Source organism: Orbicella franksi, chromosome 10 (genome assembly GCF_964199315.1).
Source record: "Orbicella franksi chromosome 10, jaOrbFran1.1, whole genome shotgun sequence".
Taxonomy (NCBI): Eukaryota; Metazoa; Cnidaria; class Anthozoa; order Scleractinia; family Merulinidae; genus Orbicella; species Orbicella franksi.
Genome location: NC_138154.1, coordinates 8,784,593 through 8,800,130, shown reverse-complemented (window position 1 = coordinate 8,800,130; position 15,538 = coordinate 8,784,593). Strand labels below are relative to the sequence as shown.

The following is a 15,538-nucleotide window of genomic DNA, read 5'->3' as shown; positions in this document are numbered from 1 at the left end:
ATAACTCTAGTTTGATTTCAATCAAATTATGGTCATGTCTTAACTTCCTTTATATGTTCAAAGATAATATTTTTCATGGGTTAAGTTACCTACCACTATAATTTCAGAACAGTTTAGCCAAAGAAATCTGTGAAATCCCTGTGACATAGCTCCTTTAGCCATATAGACATAGAATATTGATCAAATGTATGTATCATTTTAACAGAAAATATAATTGTAAATTCCAAGGTGGGATGTCCTATTATCCTGCCGTGAATACATGCAAAGTAATGTATCCTACAATCATGCTGCATCAAAACAATTGAGAGTTTTGCAAACTTAACATAAAAAAGGAGGCAGCGTTTAAGGTAGCCAAAAATGTTGTTCCCAAGAAACGTGTTGCATTTAGTTGCATATATTTGGTAGAATTGTAATAACTTGATTACTTTTTTTGCTGCCCTCAAACATCTTGGCAGACCTCATGAAAGGAAGGCAAACGTAAAAACCATTTTACGCCTCTCCATTTGGAAGATTGTGATCCCTTTTCTTAGTTTTTGTTTTCAAGGTTTATTGATTGCCATCATATGTATGCATGAGTGTCGTCAGAGTAAACCGCAATCTATAGTTGATACTAAAAGGCACAATAAGGTTGATAATATTGAACCTTAATAAAGGAATCTAGATTTGTAAAAAGTGCATTATTGTTGAGTTGTATATGTTGTAGTTAAAAATTAAATTCAGGTAAAAATAATTTTAACCTAGTTCAATTCTCAATTTCCCTTGTCTTCTAACCCTAATTATTCATAATCAATGAATAAAAGGGTTATGAGACAAAGGAATTTAATTTTTGCCTGAATTTAATTTTTAACTACAACATACTTTTAAGAATTTTAAATATATACATTATTTAAAGAGGAGAATATACATGACTGTTACTTTTAAAGCTGAGCCGAATAAGTACTTACACATATTAATTTACATTTTATCTATACCTGCTGCCAGACCCTTACTGGTAAATTTTCCCAACGAAACTTACTTCAAGTTGAAAAAACAAAAAACAGCTTACCTTATTCATGTTACATACACAAAGTCCAGCGGAAATTACAAATTACCACGCAGTAACTGCAAAATTTTCCCTTCCCCCCGTCGTCACCTCTCCTTATTTCGGCTACACATTTTCTGGATCCCATTTTCTTTCTACGAGGGGCTCACAAACAACGAGAAATAGTTTCTTTACCAGTCTACCTCGGGTGAGATGTCACGTTCTCTGTACCAGTCTCTTTTTCCTATCGAGCTGGACTTTTTCGATAGTCTTATCAAACGTATTGAACAAGACGATTTTTATCGAACTCCATAACAATCCACCTCGATGAAAATCCAACTCGATAAAAAGTACTCCACCTCGATAAAAGTAATCCACCTCCATAACAAGTCGATTAAAAGTAATCCACCTCGATTAAAAGTAATCGACCTCGATGTAAAAATCATCGTGGTGGATGTAATTGTATCGTGCACGAATTGTTTTTCGTACTCGATCATATTTTATCATGGTCGGTTGCCCAGAAACAAAAATTGATCTGCAAAATTAATGTCTTTCAGACAGCCAAGTGCCTAACCAGTCTCATCATAACAGCTGGCGAAGTCTTCCCGAAGACTTCTCTGCTCCTCTTCTGTCTTCAGGCTGCAAATACCATAGCCATTTGTTGCCGACACCACCAACACATCTTCAAATGAGGAAGATGAGGGCTGCGAGTTGGCTCTGGTGACTGATGTGGTAACCAATAGCTGAGCCGATCTTGGACAAATTGGCCCAAACATCTCCCCACCCCCTCTCAAGTTGCAAGTGTTTCAATTTCGGACAAACCACGCAAAGGAAACCTGCATGGAACACAAATTGAACTTTAGTCTTGGAACAGTTGAGGAGCTCACAAAATGCATTGACAAATTGTGCCCTTCTTTCGTTAGGCAATTCATCAGAGTTCAAGCAATGTGCAATTGATGGAGCAAGTTCCAGTAAGGCAGTTAAGTGTTTGTTACGTTTTAGGCCAAGTGCAGTGAGTGTTGGTCTGTCTAGTAAAGTAAAGTAGTTTATTAAAACTCTCTTGCAGTAAAACAACTGAATTAACGAGTACATTTTACAATCTTAAATTATCTAAAGTACAGTAATTTACAAATATAACAGTGGTACTATCAATTGAGTCACATAAAATATTTAAATGTAAAAAAAGTCCTCTACTCTCTTTGTCATGCAGGCCTGCATGTCTAATTTGTTCATCAACACCCAAACAGTGCATTGTTCATTTTACATCTCTCTGACACTTGATCTACCTCTCTGCCATGTTCGTCACATAAACAGTATGGACAATTTTGATCTGCATCCCCCTGGGAAGGACGAGCCACTGCTTCACCAAGGCATGTACAGTCGCTCTTGGACGTTGTCTGACTGTTTCCTCACGTACCTGCTGGTAGCTCTGAATTGCTGCGTTCTGCCTGGCCCTAGCTGTAGCTCCTGCAACCTACAGTGGAGAAATAGGTGAGGTCCCTTACACTGAAAGTGAAAATGGGTCTGTCAGTGTCCCAGTAATAAGTGTACAACAATGACTTTATTCATCATCATCATCATCATCATCAGTCCTCATAGCGCCATCGGACACATAAGACCTTCATAGTCTCTCCCCAGCGCGAAGTGTATGGTCTCGAGTTCTTTTTCCGTTGACCTCCTCCAGGTTGTTCTAGACCTTCCACGTTGTCTTTTCCCTTATGGTGTCCAGAATAGACCTACTTAAGGAATGTCGCTGGGGTCTTCAGTATGTGTCCAATCTAAGTCCATTTCCTCCTGGTTAAGCTCACCATGATGTCTTCTTGGTTACAAATCTTGCCCACTTCCAAGTTTGTCACTTTCTGTGGCCATGTTATGCCCAATATAATGCGAAGGCATTTATGGGAAAAAACCCTCAGCTTTCTAACCATTTCCTGAGTTGTTTTAATAATAATAAACTTTATTACCGTGTCTAAAATGTTTAGCTGAGGGGAAGCGTCCCCTCTACTAATTGTGGACACCTACCTAAAATAATTACAACTATTACAATAATAAGAAAAATTTCTGTGATAAAAAAGCTATATACATGATTATTATTAAAATTCACAAAGGCAGCAATTGCATCTTTCATTGTTTAAAAAGTTACTGAAGTCGTGTTTCCAAATTGTTTTCTTAAATGTATTAAGAGACTGACAGTTTCTTTCATCGGTCGTCAGGTGACTCCAGAGTCCTGATTTCCAGGTTTCCGAGCCATAGAGAAGCACTGTCTCAACATTTGAGTTGTAAAGCTTTAATTTCATCTTGAGAGAGATCTTTTTAGAGCTCCATGTAGGCTTCAATGAAGTGAATGCTTATCTCGCTTTGCCAATTCGTGCTTTTGCATCTGCATCTGCACCTCCCTGTACATCAATCACACTACCAAGGTAAGAGAACCTATCTATTTTCTCTATCTCCTGTCCGTTTATTTTGATTTGGCAATTACGCTTGCACCCAGTGCTCATCCATTTAGTCTTTTTGCTGTTGATGTTTAACCCGACCTTAAATGCTCTCCAGAGCTGGAGAGCAGGCAGAGGTCGTCAGCGTAATCCAGGTCTTCTAATACGGATGTCAGCTACCATCTAATCCCAGTATGTTGGTGACTTGTTGTTTCCTTCAAAACCCAATCTAGGGGAATCAGAAACAGTAAAAGTGACAACATGCATCCTAGTTTTACCCCTGTTTCGACCCCAAACCATGGCGTTAAATTTCCCTCATGGAGAATGCTGCAGGTAAAGTTTCTGTATAAAGCTTGAATCATCCAGATGATCTTCTGTGGGATGCCATAAAGCTTTAGGACTTTCCATAGGATAGTACGCTGCAAGCTATCCAAAGCCTTCTCGTAGGCAATGAAATTCAAATTTAGGGGTGCTTGCCATTTCATGCATTGTTCTATTATATTCCTTAGGGTGGAAATCTGTTCTTGTGCATGACCTTCCCTTACGGAAGCTTGCTTGTTCCTTTCTCAGCTGATTGTCTACTGCCTGTGAATTCTTGTCAGAATAATTCTGGTAAACACTTTAGCCACCACTGATACAAGAGTGATTCCCCTCCAGTTAGTACATTCAGTGGTGTCACCCTTCTTGGGATTATCATGAAAAAACCTTTGTGCCAGTCATCTGGGATCTGCACCTCCTGCCATATGTGCTTGAACAAGACAAAGAGCACCTCAGAAGCTGTTTCAATATCTGCCTTTAGTAGCTCTGCTGGTATGTCATCATAGCCAGGGGCCTTATTATTCCTCAATTGTCTAATTGCTTCTCGTATTTCATCCATAGTTATTGCGTCTGAATTTATATCAATGCATAACTCTGCTTAAAGTCACACTAGTTTGCTGAAGAATGCGCAAGAAAACTAAACACATGAATTGGATGAATTTGGCCACAAATGTTGCGTGTTTAACTTGATCTGGGACACTTAAATTGTAACAACACATTTACAGGATTTCCATTGTTCAGCAAAGGTGGGGTGAAAAAGACGCACCCACATTACTAAATATAATCGAACAATCTGATGTCTGGTAACAGGGGATGGGGGGGACGGGATAAATTTTCCTTGCGAGATACTGAGGGTACAAGGGCCAAGGGAAGAGCGCCAAATTGCTCAAGAGAAATATCTTTTATCCTTGAGGGAATGTCTCCTCTCTCCCCTGGGGTGATACTTTACACAAACCAGACCTACAGACCATTGCATGACCATCATGGCTCGACATAAATAGCATTATGTGTGAACATAATGTTTGGTTTTATATCGATGCATGACTCTACGGAATACTAACTCTGCTTGAAGTTGTACTAGTTTGCTTAAGAATGTGCAATAAAACTAGACACATGGATTGGACGAATTTGGCCACAAATATGGCGTGTTTAATTTGATCCAGGACACTTAAATTGTAGCAACACATCTACAGGATTTCCATTGTTCAGCAAAGGTGGGGCAAAAAAGACGCCACATGTCACCGGTTGTGGCAGCCCCACCAAGACAAAAGCAGAGTTAGCGTGACGGGATAAGTCAAATAACACGAGACTTACTCTTTATGTTGTGCCTAATAATATAAAGAGATTGCTAGCAGTAGGCCTGTTTAGTCTTAACAGGCAAGCGTGAAAACGCAGCCCTTGCCTGACTGGCTTCAATGAAAACTTAAAGAGCACGTTCCACTAATTATTCTGTGGAAGAATAAATCATAGAAGTTAGATTACTTAAAGACCTAGGGGAGCTAGTAAAGCCGCAACCCCTGTCTGACTAACTTTACCAAAAGACGATGGCTTGGACAAAGAAAACATATAAATTTAACAGGTGATATAAGGATAAAAGAATGAGAGTGAAGTCACAGCTCCTGTCTGACCAACTGCAGTAAACTCCCAGTTCTGAATATTGCTAATGGTAAAAGTAATATTATAGCGCCCTCATAAATATCGATATACCGTTAGAAGAGGCTGTATACTGGAAATCAAAATAGGCCGTAAAGTAGCAACCCCTGACTGACCTACCCTAGCAGCCATACAATGAAGGACAGCAACATAGCAGCCCTTGTCTGACCTACGAAGCTGTCAGGACTTACTAAATACAGGACAAGAAGGACTTTCAATTAAAACCAATTCGCATTGATACTTTCTGATCTAAGGTAAACCTTAAAGGCGTTGGATTTCCATCGACCAAGAGCTCGAATTTGCGCATCAGAAAAACTTTGGTCGGCAGCGTAACACGCTGCCCCCCCCCCCCCCCCCGATTCGAAAACTGTGGTTTTTGTATCGACTTATGTCTAAGCCGCAATATTGGAGGCAATGCTGGAGCTTGGTATTAAGTTGATACACAGTAATAGGTGACTGATCAGAATTACGCAAAAGAGGGCCAGGTCTATTACTTCGAAACTTGCAGTAATTAAGAAGGGTTTTAACCGGCCAAAAGGGGACAGAATCATCCCGACTGATTAGGATATCAAATGGCCGGTGGTCAGAATTGTGTTAATAATCAGTGATAGTGATCTTAGCCATGCATGGGTCGCCTTCACGCGATAAATTTTGCAGATCACGATATTGGACAACTGAACATGCAAAGCGAGTGCTCTTGGTTGAAAGCTCACCAATTCGCAAAAGTCCTTAAAAAGTAGTAAGAAACATGGTGGAAAGTAGAGTGCGTTGGAAAGCTGAAGAGTGTATTCGAGGGACCACACGAACTCATCCAACACTGGTTTTGTAATGGGCAAACAAATAGCTAAATGTCTTTGACGACTTAATGCTGTTAGTAATTTCTGTATTGAAAATGATTTGATTAGGTCACAAAATCCTCCGAGTTTGTGACCATAAGAAATGGTAGAAAGATGTAAAGTTATCGTAGAAAAAGCCAATTTGCAAAAGGAAAGATATGAAATATAAAGGGGAAGACAGACAGGGGATAATGGCAACGTGGGGTTAGAGGACAGTAAAATTGAGCATAAAATTGTCGAAAGATGACCCACGTGCGTTGATATGATCTGCGGGTTCCTTCAGTTAGTGCTGAGCTCAACAAGCCACTCAGGTTAGAGACCAACTCTTGGGTAGTAGGTTGTCAGGTACTGTGGTTGGATTCTTGTCTACATCCGGTGAGAGTTCCTTGAACTTTGCTACCTGAAAACGTGAAATGTAATCGGCTCAAGTATTGTAAAATCAGGAATGTGTTTCACGTGAAGTAATACATTGTGTCTGGGGCAACTTGACACTAAATCCCTGATCAACACCATAATACTCTGATGTTTGGACGTCTGCTTGTTGATAATGTCAACAACGGCAGCATTATTGGTAAAGAATATTACACACTTATCAGCCATTAAATGTCCCCAAATATACATCGCGAGGACAATAGGAAATAACTCTTAAACTGCAATGTTATAAGTTTTCCATGAAACCAGCCATTTGCCGCTGAACCAGTGCTTACCAAAGGCAGCCCCAAAGCCTATTGAGCCTGCTCCATCAGTATAAAGTTCAAGGGTATGCAACGTTTTCCATGTATTGTCGAGAAAAAATGATTTGCCATTAAACTCCTCTAAAAACCGAATCCACGAAAGGAGATCCTGTTTCAAGCCTTTACCTAAATGGATATGATGGTGTGGCTGTCTTATGCCCTTGGTAAGATCAATCAGGCAGCAAAGAAAAGCACGGCCCGGGACAATAACTTGACAAGTAAAATTTAGTAAGCCTATTAAAGACTGAAGTTCTTTTAGCTTGACTGTGCGACATTTATAAAAATTGTGCAAGAGCATGTGGCATTTTTGAAGCTTTTCGTCTGGTAGTCGTGCTTCTCTTCTCACCAAATTGAGAGTAATACCTGCAAATTGCAATACTGTATCAGGGCCAATGGTTTTTTCCAGAGCTAGGGGTACTCCGAGATGATGGCATAGAGAAATAAAGTTGCCCAAGTCGGCCTCGCACCGGTCTTTGGTCTTTGCAATAAACAAAAAAATTGTCTAATATGTGCAAAACAGATGAGGCACCCAGACGATGAATAGCCAACCATTCCAATGCGGTACTAAAAGCTTAAAAAATGTTGCATGAAGAAGAAAGCCCTATGGGTAGGCATTGATCAAAGTAATACAAATTATCGAACTTCATACCTAGCAAGGAATAGTCTGCAGGATGAATTGGTGTAATATGAAAAGCCGATTTAATGTCCATTTTAGCTAGAAAACAACCCTCCCCAGTAGCTTTAATGGCTGTGGTCACATCACTAACAGATGTGTATTTGACAGGGGAACAATAGTCAGGAATAGCATCATTAACAGAATTTCCTTTCGGATAGGATAAATGATGAATCAAACGAAATTCAGACGGGTCTTTCTTGGGTACAACGCCCAAAGGAGAGGTATGAAAGCTTGCAAAAGGGGGAGTTCTTCAAGGACCCACTATTTGGCCTGCGTCGTATTGCTCGCGCAATTTCGTTGTAGCAATTTCCGGTTGGTCTAGGACACTCTTAAGATTAGGAGATTCAAAAGGAAGCCGATCACCTACAAAATTAACACGAAAGCCACAATGGAAACCATCGACAAGGAATTGCTTTTTGTTTTGCTAATAACAGTGTAAGAGGCATTCAAGCCATTCCACCCTTACGGGGGTTACTGGCAGAGTGTGAAGGGCCTGATACTTGAGTAGAGTTTCCTTTTGGTTTAACTCCACCAGATCGCTGTTGAGGGGTTGGTACAGAACACTGAATTGCTGGGTGCGTTTCTTCACATTTATAGCAAACGTGTTCGAACTGACACCCTTGGCAGTGTTTTCTGGCATGAAATGCCCAACATGTTTCTCGGGGGGGAAAAATTCGGATGAAAACGCTGGCATGTTGACGCTTGGGGCTTACTGGTGATCAGCTGTGATCTCCAAAAATTAGCTGAGGCCCTTAACCAAAGTTCCCAATGTATTTGATCCCTTGGATATTTATCAGGTGCAGATTGCCTCAGATAATGAAATTGTTAGTCATACCAGAGCCAATCCCCTGGCAATAAAGCCATGTCATGGTCTACCTCGCAATACTTCATCAACTGTGGGGTTTCACTCTGGTATTGCTCAGTATTAATTGAGACAAAAATGTGACCGTGCACGGGAAAATGTACCTTAACGCTTATCTGTTAGATGGGCAAAAGCGTTAAGCATCCGTTAGTCATCTGTTAGCAAGTTCTCTTAAAAATGTTACAGGCGTTAGCCGAACTGTTAGATGTTAGCATCAGGCCGTTAGAACGGAGAGTGCAACCGTTAGCAAGAGACGTGTATCCGTTAGCCGTTAACATTAGACTGTTAGACGGGGCAGCATAACCGTTAGCAAAAACTCTGTATCCGTTAGCACGGCTAGAGAAGTCGTAAGGATCTGTTAGAATGAACTAGCACACATTAAACAGGTAACGATTCCATCAGAATGGCATGACACACGTTGAAGTAGAAAGCGGTACGTACTCTGAAACGAGACCAGCTCTTGGCTTCCATTTAGTTCAAAACAATCATGAGAGGTAGCTATCTCTCGACGAGGAGTTTTGCAATTATTAGTTTTTGATGATTGATAAATACAACTTGAACGAAGTTCAATAAAGCCTTCATACTATAATTATTATACACGATCCAAAACAAAACACATTTGCCACTTTCGAGAACAGAAACAACATGTAAAATCATAACAACGCTCGTCATTATATGAACTGTTTTATTTATTCCGCAAATTCCAGTTGTTTTGAGAGCTTGTAATTTTTTACCGTAATTCATGAGCAAATGAAAGTTTAAAAATACCTTACAAATGCCATAAATGGACGAAACAAACACGGAGAAAACTCAACCAAAATGGCCATGCGATGAATAAAGATTTTCTGTGAAGTAAACACTGATCACTTGTCAAGAACTTGTGCTCGTGTGTCAATTCACAAAGTGTGGGTTCAAAAATTTGCATAAAGTTGTTTACATCTACCAAGATGTGAGAAAGAGCCATATTCTGGCGGAAAGCTTGATAAATATTTTGATAGACTGTTGTCTGATTCTGAATCAGATGAAACCAATTTAACAACATGTATGTGACAAAAACAACTTTATCTGATGAAACCAAAGTCAACAAAAAGCCTGTCGCTTCAAGACTAGCTTCAGACTTTGAAAGGTACCGCTTTTCACATGCTCTGTCAAGAAAGCGTAATCTTTCACAAATCCACCGCTAGATAAAACAGTTACTTTTAAAAAATTCTATACAAAAGCACTGTGTAAAAATAAGTACAAGCGACAAATCCATTTGAGTAAAACAATAAAATATGTTCACCTGGCTCGACTGGCGAGTTTTAAAATTGTTTACATGTGGGTTTAGCGACGTTTCGCGTCCCACACAATAATAAAGGACTCAAATTCTCAGTTTGTCTGTCTTGATGAGGAAGTGATAGTTTATATTACTGAGTTTTGCTTTCAATGCTCCCCGTGGAAATAATTTTTTTAATGTGTCTTATCGATGACTGATGAAATCGGCACTTTGTGTTTCGTTTTTTTAGAAATCGTGAGTGTAAGACTGATCACGGATTGGCACGATTATGTGTTTATAACAATGGACTGAAAGCCACACTGTTCGTTCGTTAAAAGCTCTTAGATGTAAACCGTTAGACAACTGTTAAACGTCCTTAGTTGTAGACTGTTAGACAACCATTAAGCGGCTTCAGTCATCCGCTAGAACAAATTGTGCAACCATTAGAACGTGTTCTTCATCCGTTAGGTATACTTAGTTAGCCGTTAGAACATTAGGAGAGAGCGTTAGAATGCTTTGATCATCTGTTAGGCACAATTAGATAACTGTTCGAACGCTAGGACAAAACGTTAGAATGCTGTAAAGGCCGTTAACTATCCGTTAGCTATCCGTCCATTAGCGACCGTTTAACGGATAAACATTAAGGTACGTTTTCCCATTCACGTTCACAAATGCTAAATGCTGAAATCCTCTGTTGTATGTTGGACACCCTCTTAGGTGTGTGATATGACTCAAGAGTCAGCCGCGGTTGCTTTGATGACCCAGTGGAGGGTGTGATAGATAACGCATACTTATCGATTTGAGGGTTGGATGCTAATAAGGCCCCAAATTCTACATATTTGTTAGCCCAGATTTTAGCTTTAATTTTCGAACCCACCTGGGAACTAAGATTTGCAGAGATGCTGATAAAAATTTGTTTAGGTTGAACATTGTCGGGACCCAAAAGCAAAGAATCCTCTCTTGTACCTGCACCAGTGAGGTTACTGACATGGTTGCTCACAGCTGTGGTCACGCTATCTGATGAAAGGTCGGCTTGAGACTGCCCTGCTAATGTGGCTTCAATTGACGTGCCGTCTTCAACGGTGTTTTGTCTCATGATCTCAGTTAGATGGTCCTTAGACAAGGCTGTTTTCACCGCTTCTGAGATGGCTGTTGATATGGTTGTGGAGAGAACGCTTACGTCCAAGGAGACCAAACTGGGATTGGTAATAGCTGGTTGAGATACAGGTGGGTCCGCTGCTGTCAGCTCTGATGTTCGCACTCACTTAGAACGTGTTTGGTGGCCTATCCTTGATGGCTGTCCTGCACACTTTCTAGGAGGCATGACTTATCGATAATAGATAACATTAGGTAATCAAATATGATGGAATGCAATGTAATTTCGAAACAAAATTGATAAGAAATGTGACTCAAAGTGACACGATAAAATTCCATCCTACATTGTTTGGTCACAGTTGAGGAGGCATGAATTATCGATAATAGATAATATCAGGTAATTAAATACAATGCAATGCAATGCGATTTCGAGACAAAATTGATAAGAAGGAATACGACTCAAAATGATAAGATAAAATTCCATCCTGAATTTTTTGGTCGTAGTTGAGGTGGGCAGTTCCACAGGTTCTTTGGTTCATAAGCAATGATACATAACCGGATTAAAAAGATAACAGAGGCCAAGTTCCCAAAACAATGCATTACTGCCAGTGCCGAGTGCATTGGACCACTCGTAAAGAGGCATTCTAAAGATTGTACATTCATATGGCAGGGGTAAGCAGAAAATAAATCATCGTCAAAGCCATAAATGCACGTTGGACGTGCGAACCATGGTTCCAATGAAACGAATAAGCACAGTCATTGCTCGTGGGAGTAAAACCCAACGGCAAACAAACAGGGGCTGTGAAAAAACAAACATCAACTGACGAGTCGGCTTGGCTTAAAACATAAAGGGAACTGGCAAATCTTAAGACAATTAAATGAAAATCACAAAATGGCTGGGCAAGGCAGGCAGTATAGATAAATAAGAGGATGTTTCAAATTTGTTACATATGCCGATTTGCGGCTATAGCGATTTTAGGCAATATAGAACTGCCCCCCTAAAACTATGATGGAGCTTGTGCTGACCCAGACCATTTAAATGTACCCTGTCGTGGGCCATAAAATTAGTTTTTGCCCTCCAGAACCCTTTATGGCTCCAGAAAATTGCATAAGGGACGGCTCTAGCACTACTTTTAAATACCAATTTAAGAGGATCACGTTCTTGTGGAACGTAGGAGCTCCCATTCGATAAATAGTTTGACAGACACAGACACATTTCATGTTTAGCGAGGCACTGAGGGACTGGGTAAGGTCTTCAATTGCTGAGCCATCGTTCACTGGGGAAAGATGGCTTAAGTCGTTAGTGCCTAGATGTAATATAACTATGTTGGGCTTGAACGATTCACCCACAGAAAGATCAAATTGGACGGTCTTGAGTACTGTTCTTCCCCCGACCCCGTGCCATTTTAACTCTATGCCTTCGTGGATATGCAAATTAGCATCTAGATCGGTACTCCGCCCTACATATTCGCGTAAACACGTGTTACCGTCATTTGGCTGCTTGGAGCATAATGTTGTAAACTAAGATCTAAAGAGGGAACTGAAGAGTTGAAAATGAGAACAGGTACTTGCCCGAAAATTCTTGGAGGCAGTGTAGAAAAAAAGTTTCCTTACGAGATACTGAGGGTACAAGGGCCAAGGGAAGAAGGCCGAATTGCTCGAGAGAAATATCTTTTATCCTTGAGGGAACGCCGCTCTCTCCCGTGGGGTGATACTTGACACAAACCAGACCTATGGACCATTGCGTGACCATCATGGATTTACAAGAGAGACTTCTCGTAATATCATACAGCTTTTTGTTGTCATTTGCCTTTGCTGCTTCTTTTGCTTTATTCCCGATGTAGTTTCTTTTGGCTTCACGGGCGCTTTTCTTAACTGCTTTTTTCTTAACACTGTATTGTTGCTGGAGATCCTTGCCTTGAGTGTGGTAGGTATTATTTAACATGCGTTTCTTCAATTCTTTCCTTTCCTGAACTAAAGTCCATGTGTTGCCTGAGATCCACTCTTTCCTTTTTCTGGTTGAGTACCCTAGCACTTCTTTTCCTGTTTCTGTATATATGCCATTAACACTTTACCAAATATCTTCCACCCCAGTTTCTTCTTCCTGAGTGCCCAATTCCACTAGAACCTCAAACCTGTTCTGTAGCCTTAAGCTGAACCCTCTGTGTTAGTGGATCTTTATGCTTATCAAGGTTTAACCTTGTCCTTGTAGACTCTTTGACTACCCTCCTTAGTTTCAAATGGAGCCTGCCAACCACCAACATGTGGTCACTTCCAATATCTGCACCCCTAAACACCCTTGTGTCCAGGAGCGAGGTTCTCCATTTGCTGTTAATTGCAAGATGATCAATCTGGTTTTTGATCCTTTTGTCTGGGAACATCCATGTGGTCTTATGAATCTCTCTATGAGGGAAGATGGTACCCCCTATGACCAACCCATTAAGACCGCAGAGATCTGCAAAGAGCTCTCCATTCTCATTCCTGTCACCAGAGCCATGTTTCCCCATATGATCTTCTCTTCCTGTGTTGTCACTCCCAACTTTGGCATTTAGGTCACCTACTACCATCAAGACATCATGCTTTGGTGTTACTGCCACCTCTGACTGTAGCTGTTCATTGAAGTTGAGCTTGTCTGCCTCGTCTGCTGTATTAGTGGGTGCATAGCATTGAGTGACTGTAAGTTTGCAATGTTTAGAGTAGAACCTAGCGCAGACAATCCTCTTGTTTACTGGTTTCCATGCCATAAGTGCCTTAGCAGATGTTTTATTTAGCACGAGAGCCACACCTTCCTGATGTAGAGCATCCTTTGGGCCTAAATATATAACAGTTGTCCCTTCAGCTAATACTAGTTTGCCACTACCCGTCCATCTGGCTTCGCTAACTCCTAAAATATCAATTCTATTTTGTCTCATTTCCTTGGCCACTTGTGCAGCTTTTCCTCATTCGAACATCGCTCTGACATTCCAGCAGCCAATTCTGGTTATGAATTTAGGTCCCAGAAAAGAGGGGGGTTTCGGCTTACGGAGCATCATACTACCACCCGAGGAGTGGTCTGCTTTCTGGTGACCAGTCGTCTTGCACTGTAAATTTCCTGTGTCAGTTTTTGTAATCACTCATTAGTCAGAAGGGGTGACCAGCCCTCTGCAGACTTGCCATAGCCCCTATTAGCCAGTTTGTTCAGGGTTTCTGCAAGGCCTTCACAGCTACCGTAGCGGCCCCAGGACAAGTCCCACTGTACTTCACCCTGACAGGCTGTCCCCTACTCTGCTGTTTCCCACCTCTCTCAAGCGAGGACGTTAGGGGTTGGTCTTTGGGAGGCATGACTTTATTCAAGTGTCGTTATTATCTAGCCCAGGGTGAACTCAACTACTTCTATGGTGTTCTTGTCCAAGCAATGCACAATAATATTGGTTAGCCATGTCACAACTGCTGCAATATTATCTGGTGTGGTTCAATTTTATCCTGGCTTTAAAACTCTTCTCCCTTGTTTTCGGTACAGAAATTTGTTACTTTAACCCTTTAACCCCTAAGGGGTCTCCCTTTGACGAGTAAAATCGTCTGGCATTAGACAGAGTAAAATCTATAAGTCACTCTTAGGAAGGGGTTAAAACAAAGGGAGAAAAATTTGAAAGCAAGGATGAAATTGAAGGTCAACATATCCGGTTGTAAAGTATTTGGGTCAAATTTTCATTGCAGCTTACCCATTTGGGATTGCACAGCTGGTTGTCATGCAAGAACTGTTCAAGCCTGGTGAGTGAGACCTTGCTGGAAATTGTTGTTGCTTTGATACCTGGGAGGGTTACCAAGACCTCTCTGAGATTTCATGTTGTATCTGGAGCTGCAACTGCAGGCACTGGAGGTGTTCCCTGTTCTGCCTCTTGGCCACTGATGGCTGGGTTACTTGTGTCGCATGAGGCGCTGGTTACAGCCCGGTGAGGAGCTGCCTGTTTCCTTCTTCGGTGATATTCAGAGTTGCCACTGGGCCGGCGTTGGCCTGTCTTTGTCCCAACAGCAACTTCTGTCACAATGGTTTGAGACACAAAACACTGAACCAGCCTGTCAAAGTGCCTTCTTAGAGCGGTATCGTGTTCTTCGCTGTCTGGTGCACCTGGCAGCAAGGTTCCAAGCTCATCATGAGTGTCCCAGCTAACTTACTGTCAGTTGGGGCTCCTCCTCAGAACTGCTCCCATATTCTTCGTTTGGTGGTTGTGGTAAAGACCAAAGCACCTGGGACCAGTGATTTGTGGAGGTTGTCCTGAGGGCCTGTAAATGCTCAGTAGTCAGTGGTTCTAAGGTCAAGAAATTCAGGCCAAATCTCATCATCAGCTAAACAAAGTGAGCTGGTTTGTAGCGTTTTCCAGCATATTTGACTGCACTGCCAAGAGCTAACAGTATTTCCGCTGTTGACAGCCCGAGACCCTTAATTATTGACCTTGAAGGAAAGCCAGCTATATCTCCTGGAAAATTTAAAATGCTTGTGATTACTGTGGTCTGACTTTTAAAGGGGCACTGTTGCATAATATGGATAAACTGAATGGTGTAGGTATTTGGGCGATGGAACCTTTGAAAGCCTTTTTGCAGTTCTCTTAGAAAGCACTTAATACTGTATTGTCTTCATTGATATCTTATTAACTATTAACCTGTGCTACAAGCAGT

The 15,538-nt window shown here is 41.1% G+C and overlaps 2 pseudogenes; both read right to left on the bottom strand.

Annotated features, from left to right (window-relative positions):
- Positions 1-8,116: 8,116 nt before the first annotated feature.
- Positions 8,117-9,003, bottom strand: LOC145500067 (uncharacterized; annotated as a pseudogene).
- Positions 8,648-12,337, bottom strand: LOC145500522 (uncharacterized; annotated as a pseudogene).
- Between the last annotated feature and the right edge of the window lie 3,201 nt (positions 12,338-15,538).